We start from the raw sequence: 17,580 nt of genomic DNA on the forward strand, positions 1-17,580 counted from the left end.
CCTCCCTCTGCCCAGCTTCACTAATAGATCACATTGCACAGCCTGGGGCTGCCAGGTGGGTTTTGCTTGAAACACACCATGGTCACATTTGATATTTTATGAGCACCTGATGAACTGAATTAAGGTGAACTTCTCAATAGTCTCAGCACAGCATCAGGTATAATACAAAACCCATCATCTCTACCTTAAAGTAGCTTCTGAGGGGCCTCCTCTGGTGGCACAGTGGTTGAGCACAGCACTGTGAAGCTGTCCACAGCCTCTGCAGCACGAGTTCGATCCCAGCCGGCCAGGGAGATACCCACATGGCATGGCAGACCTCTCCTGTCGCGCCCGCTGCTTCCCTCAGCAGTGTATTTTGTCATTCTGCCTGTTCTGTTCCCCACTCTGTCTCTGGTGAATCCTCTCACCCTCCCGCGCATCTGGTCTATACCCCGGTTCTTATATAAATAAATAAATAAATCTAAAAAAAAAAAGGTAGCTTTTGAGTGCAGTGTAATTGCAAATTAGGTGACAAACTTTATGTAGAGGTATAAAATAAATAAAAATTAATATAAAACATGCTACTGATAGTAGAAGATTATTTGTTAGTGCCCTCAGTATTCTAAGAATTGTTAAAAACTTTATATATTTGTAAAAAATGAATTTTCACAATGACAAACAAGTTAGAAATCATTCTCTTGATTTTAGTGATTAGTAACATATACTAAAGGTAGTACACATAGATCTTAAATAAACATTATTCTTATCAAGTTAAGTGGCCAAGAAAGGTTTATAATCAAATACCACAAAATTGGAAATATTACACCAAATAAATATACACAATTGCATTTGTTTTCTAACACAGTTCAACAATATTTTTAGAAGTACAGGATAATACTAGTTTTAATAATCCCTGGTACAAGGAATTTACTTTTTTATGGAGTCATAAAAATGTGTTTATACCTTCGGTAATTTAAAATAACGATGCTACATGCAACAGCTATTATTGTAATATATAATTTCAGTCTACCAATAATTAAATAACACTTCAAGTTATTTTAACACTTCTGTCATGTATTTCTAAAATGAATTGCCTTATATCAGGAAAGTCTCACTTTTCTTTATTATTTGAAATGTTTTCTGAGATGAAGATTTCCAACAAGCATGTTATAGTGAAAGTGCAGTGTATATTTCTCCAATACTCTTGTTTTTATGTCATGCGGATTAAGCAAACAATGGTAATATATAAAAGCAAGACTGTCTTCCCACAATGCAATCAATTCAAGATCAAGCCCCAGCTGGGATTAGCCAAATTCTTTGTTCATCATGCCCAGTCAAGAGGGAGTTGGCCTCAGCAATGTTTTGTGTGCAGGAATCAAGTCTGAGCATGGAAATGAGTACAATGGTGAGTCTGCCCGCAGTCTTATCATTCAAATTAAAGTTAATGCTTTAATGATCACCTTATAAATATTAATATCCTCATTAGTTCACTTTGGCAATGGTTCTTTTTCATACCTGTGTCACATATTACCCAATGGAAAAAAACAAGAAACTCTCAAGAAGGGCTTCTGCTTGTCTACTGGTCACTGAGAGGTCCTTTTTGAGTTATTTTTACCTAAGTTTAGGGAATTTTTTTAAGTAATGGCTGTAATTTACAGTAATTTATGAAGGAGACAGTTTAGCTAATAAACACAGACTTGCTGGACCATCCACAGAGTAACATAGTTAATTAGACTTCTGAATGTGGAACCTAAATAGTCAGGAAAAATGTAAATTATGTGATTTAAATAATGTCTGTTTATAAAAATTCAAGTAAGCAACTAATAGATAGCTAAACTCAGAATAAATTAAAAGCAAACAGAGAAAATGAAAAGATAGCAAAGGAGGTTGAGAGGACTATATAAATGGGACAAGGAGGCAATTAATTTCAATTGTGGTCTGTAAGTAAATGGTGGAACTGGGCTCCCTTTGGTTATACCTCTAATTTTTTTTTTTATTTTCTAGGTTCAAGGAATGTTTTGCAACACAGTGATATTAATCAAGAAGCCTCTGCATTTCTTTCACCTTTCACTCCCGGTACAAAGTGTGGGCCCTGCAACAGGAAACTCCTTTAGTCAAGACAAGGAAAGTAAGTGAATCCCTGAGAGTGCTTTTCTAATAAAACAAGGATGTGCTGAAAGTAGGAATTAGAGTGTGATGAAAAGTCAGAAATCAAGGATGCATTTTATTTTTGAGAAGCTAAGTGAACAGAATTGGAAAGGAATGTTGTTTGGCAATACTTTCTGGCAATATGTTTTCTGGTGAGAAATCTGCTGTTAGTTGTAGAGGGGATCCCTTTTGTGTGTTCATTTTCTTTTCTCTTACTCTTTTTTGGATTCTCTTTGCCTTGGACTTTTGGTGGGTTGTTGGAAAAGTTGTTGGAAAAGTCATGACATATTCTTTTTCAATATTTTTCAAGCAAAAATGCATCATGACTTTTCTGACAACCCACTATAAAGGGAATTGGTATGAATCTCTGTTAATATATCCTACTATGTTTCCCTACATTTTTTGAGCTTTTGATTTAGACACACGTGTTTCCTCAAATTGAGAAAAAATGTCTGTCATTTGTTCTTCAAGTATTTAATCTATTTTTCCCTTATTCTTTCTATTTTGGGACTCCCGTGCTCGGCACACTTCGTGGTGTCACCAGATTCCATAGGTTCTATTTGTTTTCTTATTTTCTTTTTCTTTCGGCTCTTTAGACTGAATGTGTTCAATAATCCTGTCTTCAGGTTTGCTCATTCTCTCTTCTGCCTGCTCAACACTTCTACTAAAGGCCTCTAATGTATTTTTAATTTCAATCATTGTGCTTCTCAGTTCCGTTCCTAGAATTTCTTTCTCTTTTCTGATATCCTCATTTTCTCATACCATTCTCTATGTTTCCTTTCATTCCTTATCTATGATTTCACTCAGATCTTTGAGTATATTTAAGGTTCAAACTGACCTAAAGTCTTTGAATAGTCTCTCAAATATCTGGACTTACTCTGTGAGTTTCTGTTATTTTTTTTCTATTATTGTGCTATATTTTTCTGTGTCTTTGTGTACATTATCATTGTAGTTGAAAACTGTGGACATTTTGATTATCAAGATGTGGTCCCTCTGGAAGTCATATCCTACCCTTCCATGGGATTTATTATGGTTGCTTGTTGAGGCCTAAGGCTGTAACCTTAACTTAGAGATATTTTTTCCCAACCATTTCTTCATATTTTATATTGTTGTCACTTGTGCCCACTTGAGATAACATTGTGTTATCTCAACACTATCCAGTGGCCTAACAGACATTTTCTTAAATGTATGGCACCGAAAAGAAAAGCAAAAATTAACTCCCTGAGGTTTCTCAAGTTGGTCTTGAGCTGGGACACTCATTCAATTCTTTGACATGATGCCTGGGAATTTGTCTTAGCCTTTTACTCCTACTTTTGTGGAACCCAAAGATTGGCTATAGGTTTTAGTTTAGGGTCTCTCAGGTCTTGTCTGTGCATGCAGCTGGGCCTTCTTTGGGCATGCACATTTCACTGGGTAGCCCTTCAAAGCCATTATTCCCCCAAGTTCCTCCCCCATAGCCTTAGGAAAGGACTGAAGAGGACTTCAGGCTAATGGGTCCATCTGCTGCTCACCCCTCTGCCATACTTGCTCTAGATGGCCATTGTTAGTATGCTATTGAATGCTGGTGACAGATGCATCCTGGAAAGCTGCTCAAGTCTTAGTGGAGAAAAAAAAAGGGGGGGCATTTCCATGGCAGACCCTCAGGGGACAAAGAGACAGGTCCAAGTGCACATTCTGAATTATTTTAAAGCATGGTTTGTATTGCACTCCCTGGCACTACAAAGCTACACCAAGAATATACCCTGATATTACTGCACCATTGCCTAGTTGGAGAATGGGCAGCAAAGTGAGGGTGCTTGAAAACACCACAATCTTCTTACCCAATTTTTATAGCATCTTCATTAAGCGCCCTCAGATTAAGTATGTGAGTAGAATCTGGAGTATAAAATAGTTGATTCTGTTAATTTTTGCCAGCTAATTAGTTGCTATAGTAGAGTGACCAATTCCTAGACTGTTCCACACCACCATTTTCTTTTTTAAGATTTATTTATTTATGTGTATAAGAGCTGGGGTACAGGCCAGAGATGCAGGGGGGGTGAGAGGATCCACCAGAGACAGAGTGGGGAGCAGAATAGGCAGATTGACTGAAATGCACTGCTGAGGGGAGCAGCAGGCAAAACAGGCGAGGTCAGCCTTGCCATGTGGGTTTCTCCCTGGCCAGCTGGGGATCAAACTCGTGTTGCGGAGGCTGTGGATTGCTTCATAGTGTGGTATTTAACCCCTTGCACCACCAGGGAGGCCCCCACACCACAATTTTCCCTGAAACTCCCAAAATGTTAATGTCAGTGAGGGACTTTACAAATTGTTTCATAAGTTAATCATTGCTCTTTGACTATCAATTACTTATCAAAAATATATGTAACAAGACTTCGAACACTTTCCCAATACAGCCTCAAAGCATATTTATTGAATAGAATGAGGAGTAAGATCATTGATACAGAAGTAAGAATCAATAGGTAGAACATCATGTTTGCAAGAATTCTTCCTAAAATAAAACAGAATAATTGGATGAAGCAGTAAACAGAACCCTAACTAGAAAGGCCCTCAATTTAAAAATGGATCAACTAAGCAGAACAAAAATTGAAACATATATCCCAAATAATTGTTTCCTTTGAAGGTATCTAATGCAATATTGTAAAACAGCCCTGAAAGGTAAGATGTCAGCCGGAAAGACATATCTGTCTTGTGTTGAGATTGCACATTCCAGGTCCTTCAGCAATGGAGATAGACTTCGAATATCCATCAGCTCACCCATAATTTTTTCGGGCTGTCAGTGTGTCACCGGTCTTCCTAACACCTGGAACAAACAGTGCCAAAGCATCTGATAGTGAAATATGTAGGCCTCAAAGAATCATAATAGGTTTTTTTTTCTAATTTTAATTATATTTCTTACTTACAAGCAGTCTGATTTATTTCAGATTCTGATATTATAACCTGCTGATTTATAGTGTAGATAGTTCCGTATGTGCCATGGCAAAAACTCTTATGAGTAAGTTAGGTGTCTTTTAATGTCAGGCCTATTCTGAATGACTTGCAGCTCCCATCTCCTGCTGCAATCTTGTCTATGCTTATATGGGAGCATGTGAATAAGTGAATGACTCTACAGAGAGCTTGGAATCTGGTAGCTTTGACTTTCACATCCTCACTTTCATAACCTTCATGATATGGCACGTGCCCAATCACTCATGCATACAGTGAACGTATAGAGATGCATGCATAATTAATAGACAACTGAAGGCCTGAAAATAAATTGTAAAAGCTCAGGGTAGGAAGGGCAGCCCTGTGGCATGATGGTATTTGTGCTGCTTGCCTGATAATTATGCACAGCTCAGAAGAGCACAGTCATTTTGTAATTAATGCCTGATATATATTACCTTTAATTACATATGGCAGCCTTGCTTGGAGGAATCTGTATGTAAGCTTGAGTGTGTGTGTGAGTGTGTGTATGTGCACATGCGCATGCATGCGCACACACACACACATATATGTTTCTGTGCAGAGTAAGTTTTAGCCTCTAATGAAAGAGTTTTCTTCCAACTGATAAAAGCACTTGGCTGACCCAGTTCAAATTTCCTACTTGATATGAGGGCAGCCAGAGTCAGAGAAAAAAAATAGATTCAAGGGAGACAAGTTAAACCAAAAGGTATCTGTGGATGCCCTTCAGGGAGAAATAATGTTATTGACAATGGACAACGGACCGACACCAGGTTAAACCCCTGCTAGAAAAGCATTGTTTATTACTGAACAAATGCGTTGGTAAAGGTAATTCTGTGAAGGCGTTCATACTCAGGATGTGATCACTCACCCCACTTGCAAGTCAATATTTATTTTCTCCTTAAGCATTTGTCTATATGGCAGTGTGGATATTTAGAAATGATTTGCTTTATCGGTTTAGTTTATTTCTACAATAATCGATAGTCATCTGGACTAGATTGAAAGAGAATCTCCAAGCAAAATGGTAGAGAAGCAATATTCAATTTCAATGCCTGTCCATTCTCCAAACACCAAGTCACTTCCTTCCCTTTCCCTAGTTCTAGCACTTCTCACTCGACCTCCCCAGGTCCATGCAGTGATGCTTGCTCTGGCCTGGAGCTCACAATCCCATGCCCTGGACATGGCGTCCAGCTGATACAAGTGTTTCTTTGATCCATGGGGTATTTTCTCATAATTCTTTTCATTTTCTATCTTGCTTTTAAAAATTTAATCAGTTGCTAACCATTGGCAATTGAGACAATTTACATAAGAATCTAGATTCCTGGTGCCACATGAAAAGCCTGCATCACATCAATTTCCATTCCCACCTGTGGGAGAAGAATGGCAGCTGCCTTCTAGAAGGGGCTCACACTGAGTGCGGCCTCCCTCCTACACAGGCGCCCACCAGGAGACACTAAAAATCAAGCTTCTGCTGTTGCTCTTCTGACATCTGATTCAATTTACTCCTTTATATTACCTGCTGGCCTCTGTAGGCATGACTTTTTCAGCAAAGGCTTTAAGTATTTCTTCTTACTTGCCAAATCACTGACCCTGTCATCTTAAGAAAAAGCCAGTGAGCATCCAATATCCTAATCCAGTCACGTTGTCTCTCATTTCTGGAACACAGATATCTGCCACAAAACATACAGCTCTCTGACTTTATCCTATGTTGTATGGCCTTGGTAAGAGTGGACATTCTGTCTTATGCTTGATCTTAGAAGAAAAACTTAGAAGAAAATCTCAGGTTTTGTCATTGATGTAGACTGTGGATTTGTCATGTACGGTCTGTTTAATGTTGAGGTACATTCCTTCTATACTTATTTTGTTGAGGGCTTTACCACATTTACCATAAATGAATGCCCAACCTTGTCAAATGCTCTTTCAGAATCGATTAAAATGATTGCATGGCTTTTGTCCTTTCTTTTGGTGATATGGTATATCACCTTTATTGGTAAATGTGATCTTTCATAATTTTGAAAGGATGAAACACTTCCTGCAAAACAGGTAGTCAGCTCTTAATAAGCTCTTAATATCTCAATTTCTCCCATCCAGACTTGGCATTGCCAAATGGCCATTTGAAGTGTTAGTCAAGCTGAGTATAGCTATCTTTATTTGAGATTACCAGATGTAAAGTAAAAAAATAAATACAATTTATAAGTGCATGAGGATTCTTAAGTTATCATGAGTCCATAATACAGTACATAATACAGTTATTTTTATTTTATTTAAAGATTCATTCATTCATGCATACAAGAATTGGGACACAGGCCAGGTTTGCGGGGGGTGAGAAGATTCACCAGTGACAGAGTGGGGAACAGAACAGGAGAAATGACTGAAATACACTGCTGAGGGGAGCAGCGTGCAAACAAGGAGAGGTTTGCTGCACCATGTGGGTAGCTCCCTGGCCAGGGATAGAACTCGTGCTGCAGTGGCTGCAGACAGCTTCATAGGTTGCATCTCAACCCCTTGCGCCACCAGGGAGGCCCATAGTTATTCTTAAAGCAAATAGGAAACTGGTTGCAAGAACCAGCAACATTGCTGGGAACACAGAATTAGTCATTGGCTGGAAATAAATAAAGCAACCAGTGCAGTTTTGATCTCAAGAGTTTTCAGTGTGCTGGTCAAAGTGAAACATAGCTACAAGAAAATCGTATCTGCACCGGAAGATAAACTCGCCTAAGGAAAGCCTGGGACCTCTTGGTCTCCTGATGTTGCCGACACATGGCACTAAACACAGGGTAGTGCCCTGATGACCCAGCCCAGCCCTGCGGTATGTGCGAGGTCAGTAGTTATTCTCTGCGCAGCCAGGCTTCCCCACCCACAGGACTGGCTTGGCACCAGCAGGGAGCGAAGAAAGCGGAAGTCACTCTTGCATTCCAGGAGCCCCGTCTCCTCACAGAATTGCTGCTGACTTTTAAAAAACACCAACCAGGAGAGTCCAGCTGGAAGGGCAGCTGGATAGCACAGCGGCTCCTTCTGTCGCAGGACTTCTGATTAACTTTGAAGCTGAGCTGACATCCCCATAACAAATCCTCGGAGAGTGTGTATAGCCACGAACATTCTTTTTTTCCAGGTTGAAGCAAAGGGTTGCGTATTTGTATGTGCAGATGCATGTGTTTCAGGAGCACATAGCAGTTGCCAACAATTCTATAGCATGTTTACATGTATTACAATTTAAAGCAAATACTCCCACCCACCATTTATGCCTGACTTTAAAACAGCCCCCCTAAAATATCCCACACACAAATCTGTCTTAACTTCTGACCTTCAGGAAGGAAAACAATGTGTTTCTGTCGTCATTATTGCCTAACAGTTACTACCGGGGCCCTCACACTCAGTTGATGGGAAATAGTTGGCCAGAAATTATTCAGTTAAGACAATCTGTGGGGCCTCCCCGGTGGTGCAGCGGTTGAGCGCTGGGTTGCGAAGCTGCCCACAGCCTTTGCAGCGCCGGCTCGATCCCCGGCTGCTCCCTGGCCACGGGAGGAGGGCCCCGCATGGCACGCAGACCTCTCCTGCCGCCCGCTGCTCCCCTCAGCAGTGTACTTCGGTCCTTCTGCCTGCTCTGCTCCCCGCTCTGGCTCTGGTGAATTCTCTCACCCTCCCGCGCTTCTGACTGTACCCAGTGCTTGTATAATAAATAAATCTTGGAGGAAAAAAAAAAAAGAAAATCTGTGAATGGTGTAGGTTTAAGGAAATAATTTTTATTCCAAGGATCTTCTCAGATTTGAAAGGGAATGTCCAGCCAGTCATTGGGGCAGCCTCATGCCCACTTTCCTCATTGTCATGACAGATGAAAATCACCCTTCAGCTACTCTGCAGAGAAATGGCTGAGCACATTTTCTCTAAAACCCTGTCTGCCTTTCTGTCCACGTACTGGCCACCCCTAGACAGCTGCCCAGGGAAATGACACAGTGGCAATGCAATGCCACCTTACAACACCGCAAACAGCTCTCCGGAAAGGCTTCCCCACGTGCCTTCACACACAGAGAGAAGGGAGATAACACCGGCGCCCCAGATGTTAACCTTTCAGGACTTACAGACCTTTACATAGCAGAGAGTCCACAGCAGCACATCGCAGACTTTTCTCCTCTGACCAAGGCTCTGTGTATCCCAGGATCAGGCACTTCTACTCGTTCTAGCAGATTTTTTAGAGTCTTTTTGGAGTTAGGCCCCTGCACCGCTAGGTGTCTGCCAGAGACTCTACACGTCCATATAACGTTTGCGCCTGGTAAGACAGGCCAGTGTCTGGGTAGAGGGACTGCCGGGCCTGCCTCAGAGGAAGCTGCAGAAAGCCCGTGAAGAGCACCTGACATCTCACAGGTGGCTGACACAGGTCGTGGCTGATGGACATTAATGCAGAAAGCGAGTGTGAGGAGACAAGGCCCAAGCTGGAGTCATCCAGATCCAGGGTGACCTACAAGTTCCCTGGGAATCGCCCATGGACCACCCTTTTGGAGAGGGAAGGCTCAAATCATGTCTCTTTTCATGGATTTTTCTATCTAGTTTTAGAGATTAGCCTAAGCATATAAAAGAAATGGTAAAACAGTAACCACACGTACTGGATCGCATGACGCCGTCTCTAACTCTGCAGGAGCTGAAGGAGAGCCTTCTGGAACAGGTCTGGCTTGAGGTTCCCACCTCCCCAAAGCCATCTTCCTAAGGACTGTAAAACTCCGTAGTCACAATGGGCAGTTCAGGGGCCAGGCTGAGGCCCCCAAGAACCACGTGCACCTGGGGAATTCTAAAGGCCTACCCAGGTGAGGGTCTCCTCCATTCCCCTTAGATTCCTCATAGCAGAGCTCTCCTCTCTAGACTGCAGGAAAAAGGAGAAATGAAGCCCTTGCTGCCTCTTTCTCTTCACAGGAAGCCCCTCACCCCCACCCCATCACCCTTGATTCTCTGTGCTACCTTTGTGGCCACACCTGAGCAGCCACAGCTCTGACTACACCTAAAACTGCATTTTCACATCCTTGCGTCCTTTGAGGCTAATTAACCTCCAGGCCTGTCAGGTGAAAACAGCAGCTACTGCCTTTACATCATTGCAGATCTATCAGACACACTGATGTAAATCGGGAGAGCTAGGAAGCAAATACCCAGCTTTTCTGAATTAAATCGAGACTCTTCCTTGACATCTGAGGTTTGATATCTTTCAGCAGAGATGACAGCCCCGAAACTGCTCTCCCAGTGCCAGGCAAATAGAAAGAAATGACTTGGGGCATCATTTACATATCACACAGACATCCCGGGTGGGCAGCTTGTTGCTTAGTAAAGGAAATACAAATAAAGTGGGCTTCAGAGATGGGCCCTGGGACTCTGCCGTTACAATGGATAAGTGCTAGCTGGTTAATTAAGCAGTGTTATGCTTCGGAAGGGTTAAGGGAAGGAGCAGAGTTCAGTAAGGAGCTTTTTTCTTCCCCCAGCTCCCCACTTATCACCTCTCACCATGAGACAATGCTCAGAGCAATGTTTGTGCAAATTATTTTCTTTCAAACATTGAAGTGGTGATGAGTTGAGGGGAGAAGGTGGTAGGACTAGACACAAGATCCAATACACAGTTGTGTTTTTGTGAAACCAAGGAAAACAACTGGGCAGCCCCCCAAAACTCCATGTCACGCTTCTCCAGTCACGGGGTGCTTTTCACTTTTTGAAAATCCCCCATTTCTGAAATTCATTCTTAGCTGATTTACTTTTCTTTCCCAACATCCTGTTATTTAACATGTTAGCTAGTCTTGCTGAGGCTACCATGGAATTCCCTGTACTTAACATGGGGTTTGACACATAGTAGGTACTCACTAAATATCTGCTAAATAAAATGTCAATTAAGTCTGCACAATAATCTAACTTTAAGAGAACTATACATTTGAAAAGGGGATGATTAATTTTATGGTATACACATATATATATATTTCCATAATTACAAATAAAAAAATTAAAAAGGAAGCTGTCACAACAAACTAGTCTTTTGGGAAAGGCACATAATGGTATAGTGGGCAGTAAATAGGCCCCCTGGTGGACTTCAGATGTTCAGTGTTAGCCCACAGCTCACTGTCAATAGCCCTCTGCTGCCAGGATATCATACAGATATTCTGATCCAGGATGGTTTGACATCTATTAGGAGGAATGATTGATCATTTGCCTGACCACGTGCCACCACATGAAACACCATGGCCCTGGGGGATGGTGTCTCCCAGTTCCCACCTGCCTTTTCTATTTCTTCCTCCCCTGAATAGGTAATGAGCCAACTTTTCCTTCCTTTTGTACAAATTTTCTTTCTCTCCTGCCTCCTTGCTACTCCTAAATAAGGAACCTTTATGTCCATGGATCAGGCTGGTTGAGAAAGAAAGTAATTTGATTTAGTGAATGTATATTATATATGTGAAAGCCTGATACCCACACAGACTGTCTCTTATAGTTTTATATAAATTAAAAGAATTGCATGTAATGGATTTTAGCCAGAGTAAAACTTCCAGTGTGTGCATGGGATTCAAGAGACTCTGACACTACAAAGCATTATAGAGCTGTGAGTCTTAGAGTGATGAGGAGTGCCTCAAATTACGTCTCCTGGACCACAGTCCTCTTCTCATGCGATGGGGAATATTCGTGAGAAATACTAGTTTCAGAAGGTTTTAAATAGGAGACTCCCCTAAGATCCCTGGACTCAGGTGACTGTTATTGAACCAGTTCTGGTCCGAGCTCCATAGAGAACCCAATGGGGGCTCCAAAGCATATCTTTATTTTAGAATCACCATAAAAGGATCTGATCCTGGTTGTGAGACAACTTGATTTCCTATTTCTCCTAACCCCCTCTAATCTAAATGACAGATTCCTGAACATTCTCAAATTTAATGGCATCACCAGACAACTAAAGCAGCAAATTTCCCTTCAGTAGAGAAATATCTGTGTGTGTGTGTGTGTGTGTGTGTGTGTGAAACAGAAATAGGTCCAGGGACAATGCTTACCTGCCAGCAATGTTTCAAAAGCTGAGATTTTGCAAGGACCGCCACTCACTGGGGAGTCAAGTTTAAAGATAACCGTGACAAAGCCGAGTCTTTTCCATTATTGGAAATAGACCAGTCCAAAGACTAAGGCAAAGAACACCAACAGGAGGGGGGTCAATTCAAACATTGTTCTGGAGATAATGATTATAAAACAGATATTATTGCTTTTGACGAATTAGAAGAATAGGTGAGGGAGAAACTTAATATTCTTGTGAAATGTTAAATTTTTCAGTGGGGGCATTTTAGTCACAGAATGAATGAATGAATGAATGAATGAATGAATGAACAAGGAGGAGTTTGAGGTTCTAGGGAGGAGGCCTGTCTTGCCCCTTTCGGCTTCTGATGACCCAGTTGTCCCGGAGCTCACGGCATATAGCTCCAAACTCTGTCTTCACATGGCCTTGTCCTTGTGTCTGTCTTCTCCTGTTCTCTCTCTTAGAACACTCGTCCTGGGTTTAGGGCTCACCCCTAGATGCAGGATGAAGCCATCTCAAGATCTTCATCCTAATTATTTCTGCAAAGGCGCTTTTTGGAAATTTTTTCACATCCACAATTTCCAGATAGGGACACATCTTTCAAGGAGCCACCACTGAATCCACCACAGAGGGTTTATCTTAAATTTTTCTCATGCTCTTCTCATTACTAGATTGAGTGAAAGCTACAGATTTTGCTTATTCCTCAAGGTCATGAACTAACCAAATTTACCTCTGAGTTTCAGTATCTTACACAGTGCTAAATCTATAAGGTGCACAATAAATGTCAAATAAGGACAATGGAAATAATCACTTTGTCTGGAGCAGGCCTTGCTATTTACAACATTTTAGAGTAGTTCTATCTTTTGATATTATTTAATTCAACTACAGACACCATCACAACTCTCCAGGAAAATGAGCATATGATGTCAAATTTGTCACAATGCGGAGAGGCCTCCTTAAAAAAATAAAACCATAAGATTTTACAGCATTTAATATGTTTCTACTTTCTAAAAAATACTTTATTTCACTTACTTGGTGCTAATGATCTCTTCACTAAAACATGAAAGAGCAAATGCTTTGTGAACCTGTATTTTAAAATTGACATCACAAAAGATTTATATTCATGATACTACTGTGATCCATAATAATCACAGATATTATGTGTTGTTATGGTTTTACAAGGAATAGATTTCTATTACTCTCATAGACCCATCAAATCATGAACAGAGTAATATGTTTAAGGTTTAATCCTTCCTTGAAAATGGGGCATTTCAGCTACATCCCCAATTTTCCTACGGTTAAGCTAACTTGTGGTTGTCACCTTTACAGAAACCGTTGTGTTTGTTGCTCATTAGACTAAAAGCTGCAAGATCCATTATGTAGTTATCACAATATTGCTTCTGCATATTATGAGCTGCACATTACTGGCTGTTTGTCACTCTCAGACGATGTCTCAGAGAGAACTGGGAGAGAGAACTCAGATTCTCCTCCTGGCTCTCTCACTGTAAGCCCTCTGACCCATGTCAGCAGGAGTGTCTTCATGTTATTTTTCTTATCAAGAAATCGTGCCGACCCAGCCTTCTTCTGCCTCTAAATTCTTCTTGTAAATGATGAACATTCACAGATAAGTGATGGTGATCCTGAGTACCGTGGGTGGCGTTTAAGCAGAAGGAAGCCATTGCCCTACATGAAAATAGATGAGTTCTCTTATTTGCACAGAACTCTCAGCAAACATCGGCATGCAACACGTTCACCCCCTTGTGTATAAGGGCAGACACACCCTCTGGAAAGGAAGACTTGACATGTGCAAAACTATCTCTTTCCAGCCTCGAGAGCCACTCAGACCTTTAATGAGGTAAAGCATCTTACTTAATAGACAACTATTTCTGTGGAGACAGGAGTATATCTAACTTGCATTTGAACCTTTGGTAGTTTTCATTCTTGGACAAAGATAGTCTAACTAGCATGTGTCTGTGGGTATCGCTGAATGTGACTATTCAGAAGGTCAAATATTTGCTACCCATGTAAATAATACCAGCAAATAAAAAAAAAAAAAAAAACCCTTATCTGTGACCAATGATACTTTCTTAAAGGTAGATTATGGGCCTTCTAATTTATAAAAGGCAATCAAGTGGGCCATGACCACATGTTCATTAATTTTATAATGTTCACGTCAGGGATTCAACATGCATTCTGATAAAGTTCAAAAGTGACATTCCAATTTTCAAAAAGGCCGGCAAATATATTGCCTACTAAATCTCAATCTTCTCTCCAAGTCCAGAGGCTTCTCTGGGGCTCAGTAATCCAAACAACATGTCATTCCTAGAGGGCCAAAAATATTGCTATTTGAACACAAAACAATCTGGAAAAAGATGCCTTTCTGATATGATATATACTAAACCACAGGAATTTCTGTTGACAATATAAGACATAAAGGATCTTCCACTACCCAGAATGAAATCTTGTAGCACCTACAGGTTCATATGAACACAGTGCTCTTCCTTAAATTTGAGTCACACACCATTCATTGGACATAGTTACACAGTCTCCCAGACATCTATTGAAATATATGACTTAAATTACATCTCTCTGAAGAAGTTAGACTTGCTCTGTCCAAACTTATTTCTTCAGTGTATCATGGGATTTCCCTAACATTTAAGATAGATGCAGCCCACTTGGGCAAAATTCTTTAATACTTAAAATGTTTACAGGCTTGTGAAATTATCTTTGTCACTCATTGTTTCTGTTTTGATTTGAATTAATCCTAATCATGAGCACACATATCTATGTGAACTCATTTAGGAAAGAGATTGTCAGCTAAAGGAGGTGAATCAAAGTCGGTAGAAGAGGCAGATGACATTATCTGAAGTTCCCAAGAGAAGAAGCAGGATCCATCCTTTTCCATAATCTCTTTTTTTGTAGGTAATAATATCACCCTGTCTGTTATCTCAGTGCTGGAGAGTTAGCCTTGTGGCAGGTGAGGGAAGGCAAATTTTTGATCCAGAATATCACAATATAAAAAGATGTATTTAGCACTAAGTCACTCTGGCTTCCTTCACCTGCACTAAAATATTGTATGACCTGCTTTCAGAACAAAAGCAAAATGCTGGTTTCCAGTGAGCACCGTGTTGAAGGGCGCAGCATCACCTGAGAGTTTACATGGCATCACACAGCTGGGACCACACTGACGCACGGCACTCTTGAGAAAGCTCAGCCCCATGACAGCCACAGACATGACAGCCAACATGCCCCTCAGAACCTTCCTTTTCTTGTCTCACCTTCCTAATAACTCAACACCTATGATTAACAGGCCACTTCGCTTGTAGTATGTTATGAAATCTACTGTGGTCCATTACTGTGTGTGTGTGTGCATCAATATGGTCATACATGTGTACCAAATACCAAAACTATTCCATTACTCAGACATTCCCTTTGCAGTTTGACAATTTTAGTTCAAATTCAGCAATGTCTGCAATTCCAGGAAATATTCATAATATTTATCAAATCTTTTAATGACCTCCTCAGAAGAAATGTTTTGAGGATAATTATTGAGTCTAAAGTGCTTAGAATGACAAGGAGATGCTGATGAATAACTCAAAAAGGCAGCAGAGGCCAGATAGCACTCATCAACAACTTGCTATTCAGGTATTTCTCTCTTATTCTGTGTTCTCTTTACAGGTCTCTGGTTAAATGAAGGTCAGGTGGGTTGATGAAATCCACCATGTCTTATTTTCTCTTTTATATCTTCTACCTCTTGCCCTACATGTACTTCATCTTGTTTAATTCTTAAATATCTTCTAATTCACTCATGCTCTGTTCAGCTATTCCTGATCTACTATTTAACTCATCAGATGAGCTTTTCTCATCCCTATATCTACTATTTGTTTACTTGTTTCAAATCTGATTGGTTCTTTTTTGTGTGACTATCGAATACCTTTCTCTGATGTTAATTATCCCATGCTTTCATTTCCTAAGTATACATTGACTTTAATATTCTCTGTTCCATAGCCAGTAATTTCAAAGTCCAGATCTACTGTGTTTTTGTCCTGCTGATTTTTATTGCTGGTGGTTTTTAAATCATAAAACCTTATTGTTTGTGTTTTGAGATTTTGTTTTTCTAAAAAAATGCATGTTTACAGGAACTTTAATTGTAAAAACTACTTTGAAGTCTGGCTGAGGATATTTTTTGCTCAGAGAGTGTATGAATTGGTCTCTGTTAAATGTCAGGGGACTTATCAATCCAAGTCAGATTTAAATTAAATTCTCATCTTGTAATTGTTTGAGTGGCAAGCAATTTCTGCTCTCATCTAATTCTTTAGATTTGTGCTCTTGCTTTGTGTTCTGTTATGGTTAATTAATTCCTTGCTTTCTTTCAAACTCAACCATTCTTTTCAACCAGTTTGAATTGAATTTTATTTATTTACTTATTTAGGTAATCCATCTGTCATTTGTTGGATGTATCTAGTCAAGCTTTTCAGATTCTGGTCCACCATGTAAATGTGGACTGAAGTCTGTTAAAACATGTTCCCATATATCAGTTCTTTCCTTCTTCCCAGTGTCCAAGTAGAAAGCGTAATTCTGAAATTTCTAAAAATGTACATTCAATTCAGGTAGCATACTGTCAAAGCAATCTTGGATTAAATGATATTCTTAGCTGGCCTCCTTGGTGGCTCAAGGGGTTAAGGTGCAGCACTCTGAAACTGCTCACAGCCACTGTAATGCGAGTTCTATCCCCAGCCAGGGTGGTGACCCATATGGCGTAGCAGATCTCTCCTGTCTCGCCTGCTGCTCCCCTCAGCAGTGTATTTCAGTCAGTCTGCCTGTTCTGTTCCCCACTCTGTCTCTGGTGAATCCTCTCACCCCCACATACTTCTGGCCTGTACCCCAGGTCTTGTATACATAAATAAATAAATCTTTAAAAAAAAAAGTATTCTTAGCAGTATTTTTGGGCAGTACCTCCTATTATATTTAAGATAAATAATACAGACAGGGATTGAATAATTTGTGCATGGTCAGTGAGAGTTGAGTAATAGCCCATTTGTTCCAAATCCCAGTTGCATATTCTTTTTTCCTTATGTTTTAAATCAAATATTGTGCATTTCAAACACAGCATCAACACCTCTGCATGTCCAACTCCATATCTCAGGTATTTCATTTCCCCATGAAAATTTCATCTTAAGTCCCTGAATTATCCTGCTAGCCTCACTCCTTCTGCATCAACTCTGCCTAGTGAAACTTTTTGATGTATGCAAAACTGCCACTCTTTTTCCCCATGTGTGCATACGATTGGAGCAAGGGTATATGTGAGAAATGCTGACATTGTGTGAGATTTATGAACCCAAGTCAGCCATTAGTTATGAAGAAGGCAGTTGTAGGATAAAAGTTCAAGAAGACTGGTAAGGGTCAATCACAGTGACAATGACAGACAGGAAAATTGTCAGATAAGACAGATGTGCTACGTTTTTGTTTTCTTTTTCACTATGCACAAATATCTGTGGGTTCAT

The sequence above is a fragment of the Talpa occidentalis genome, unplaced genomic scaffold (genome assembly GCF_014898055.3).
Source record: "Talpa occidentalis isolate TD23 unplaced genomic scaffold, MPIMG_talOcc4v2.1 talOcc4.13, whole genome shotgun sequence".
In the NCBI taxonomy this organism is placed as follows: domain Eukaryota; kingdom Metazoa; phylum Chordata; class Mammalia; order Eulipotyphla; family Talpidae; genus Talpa; species Talpa occidentalis.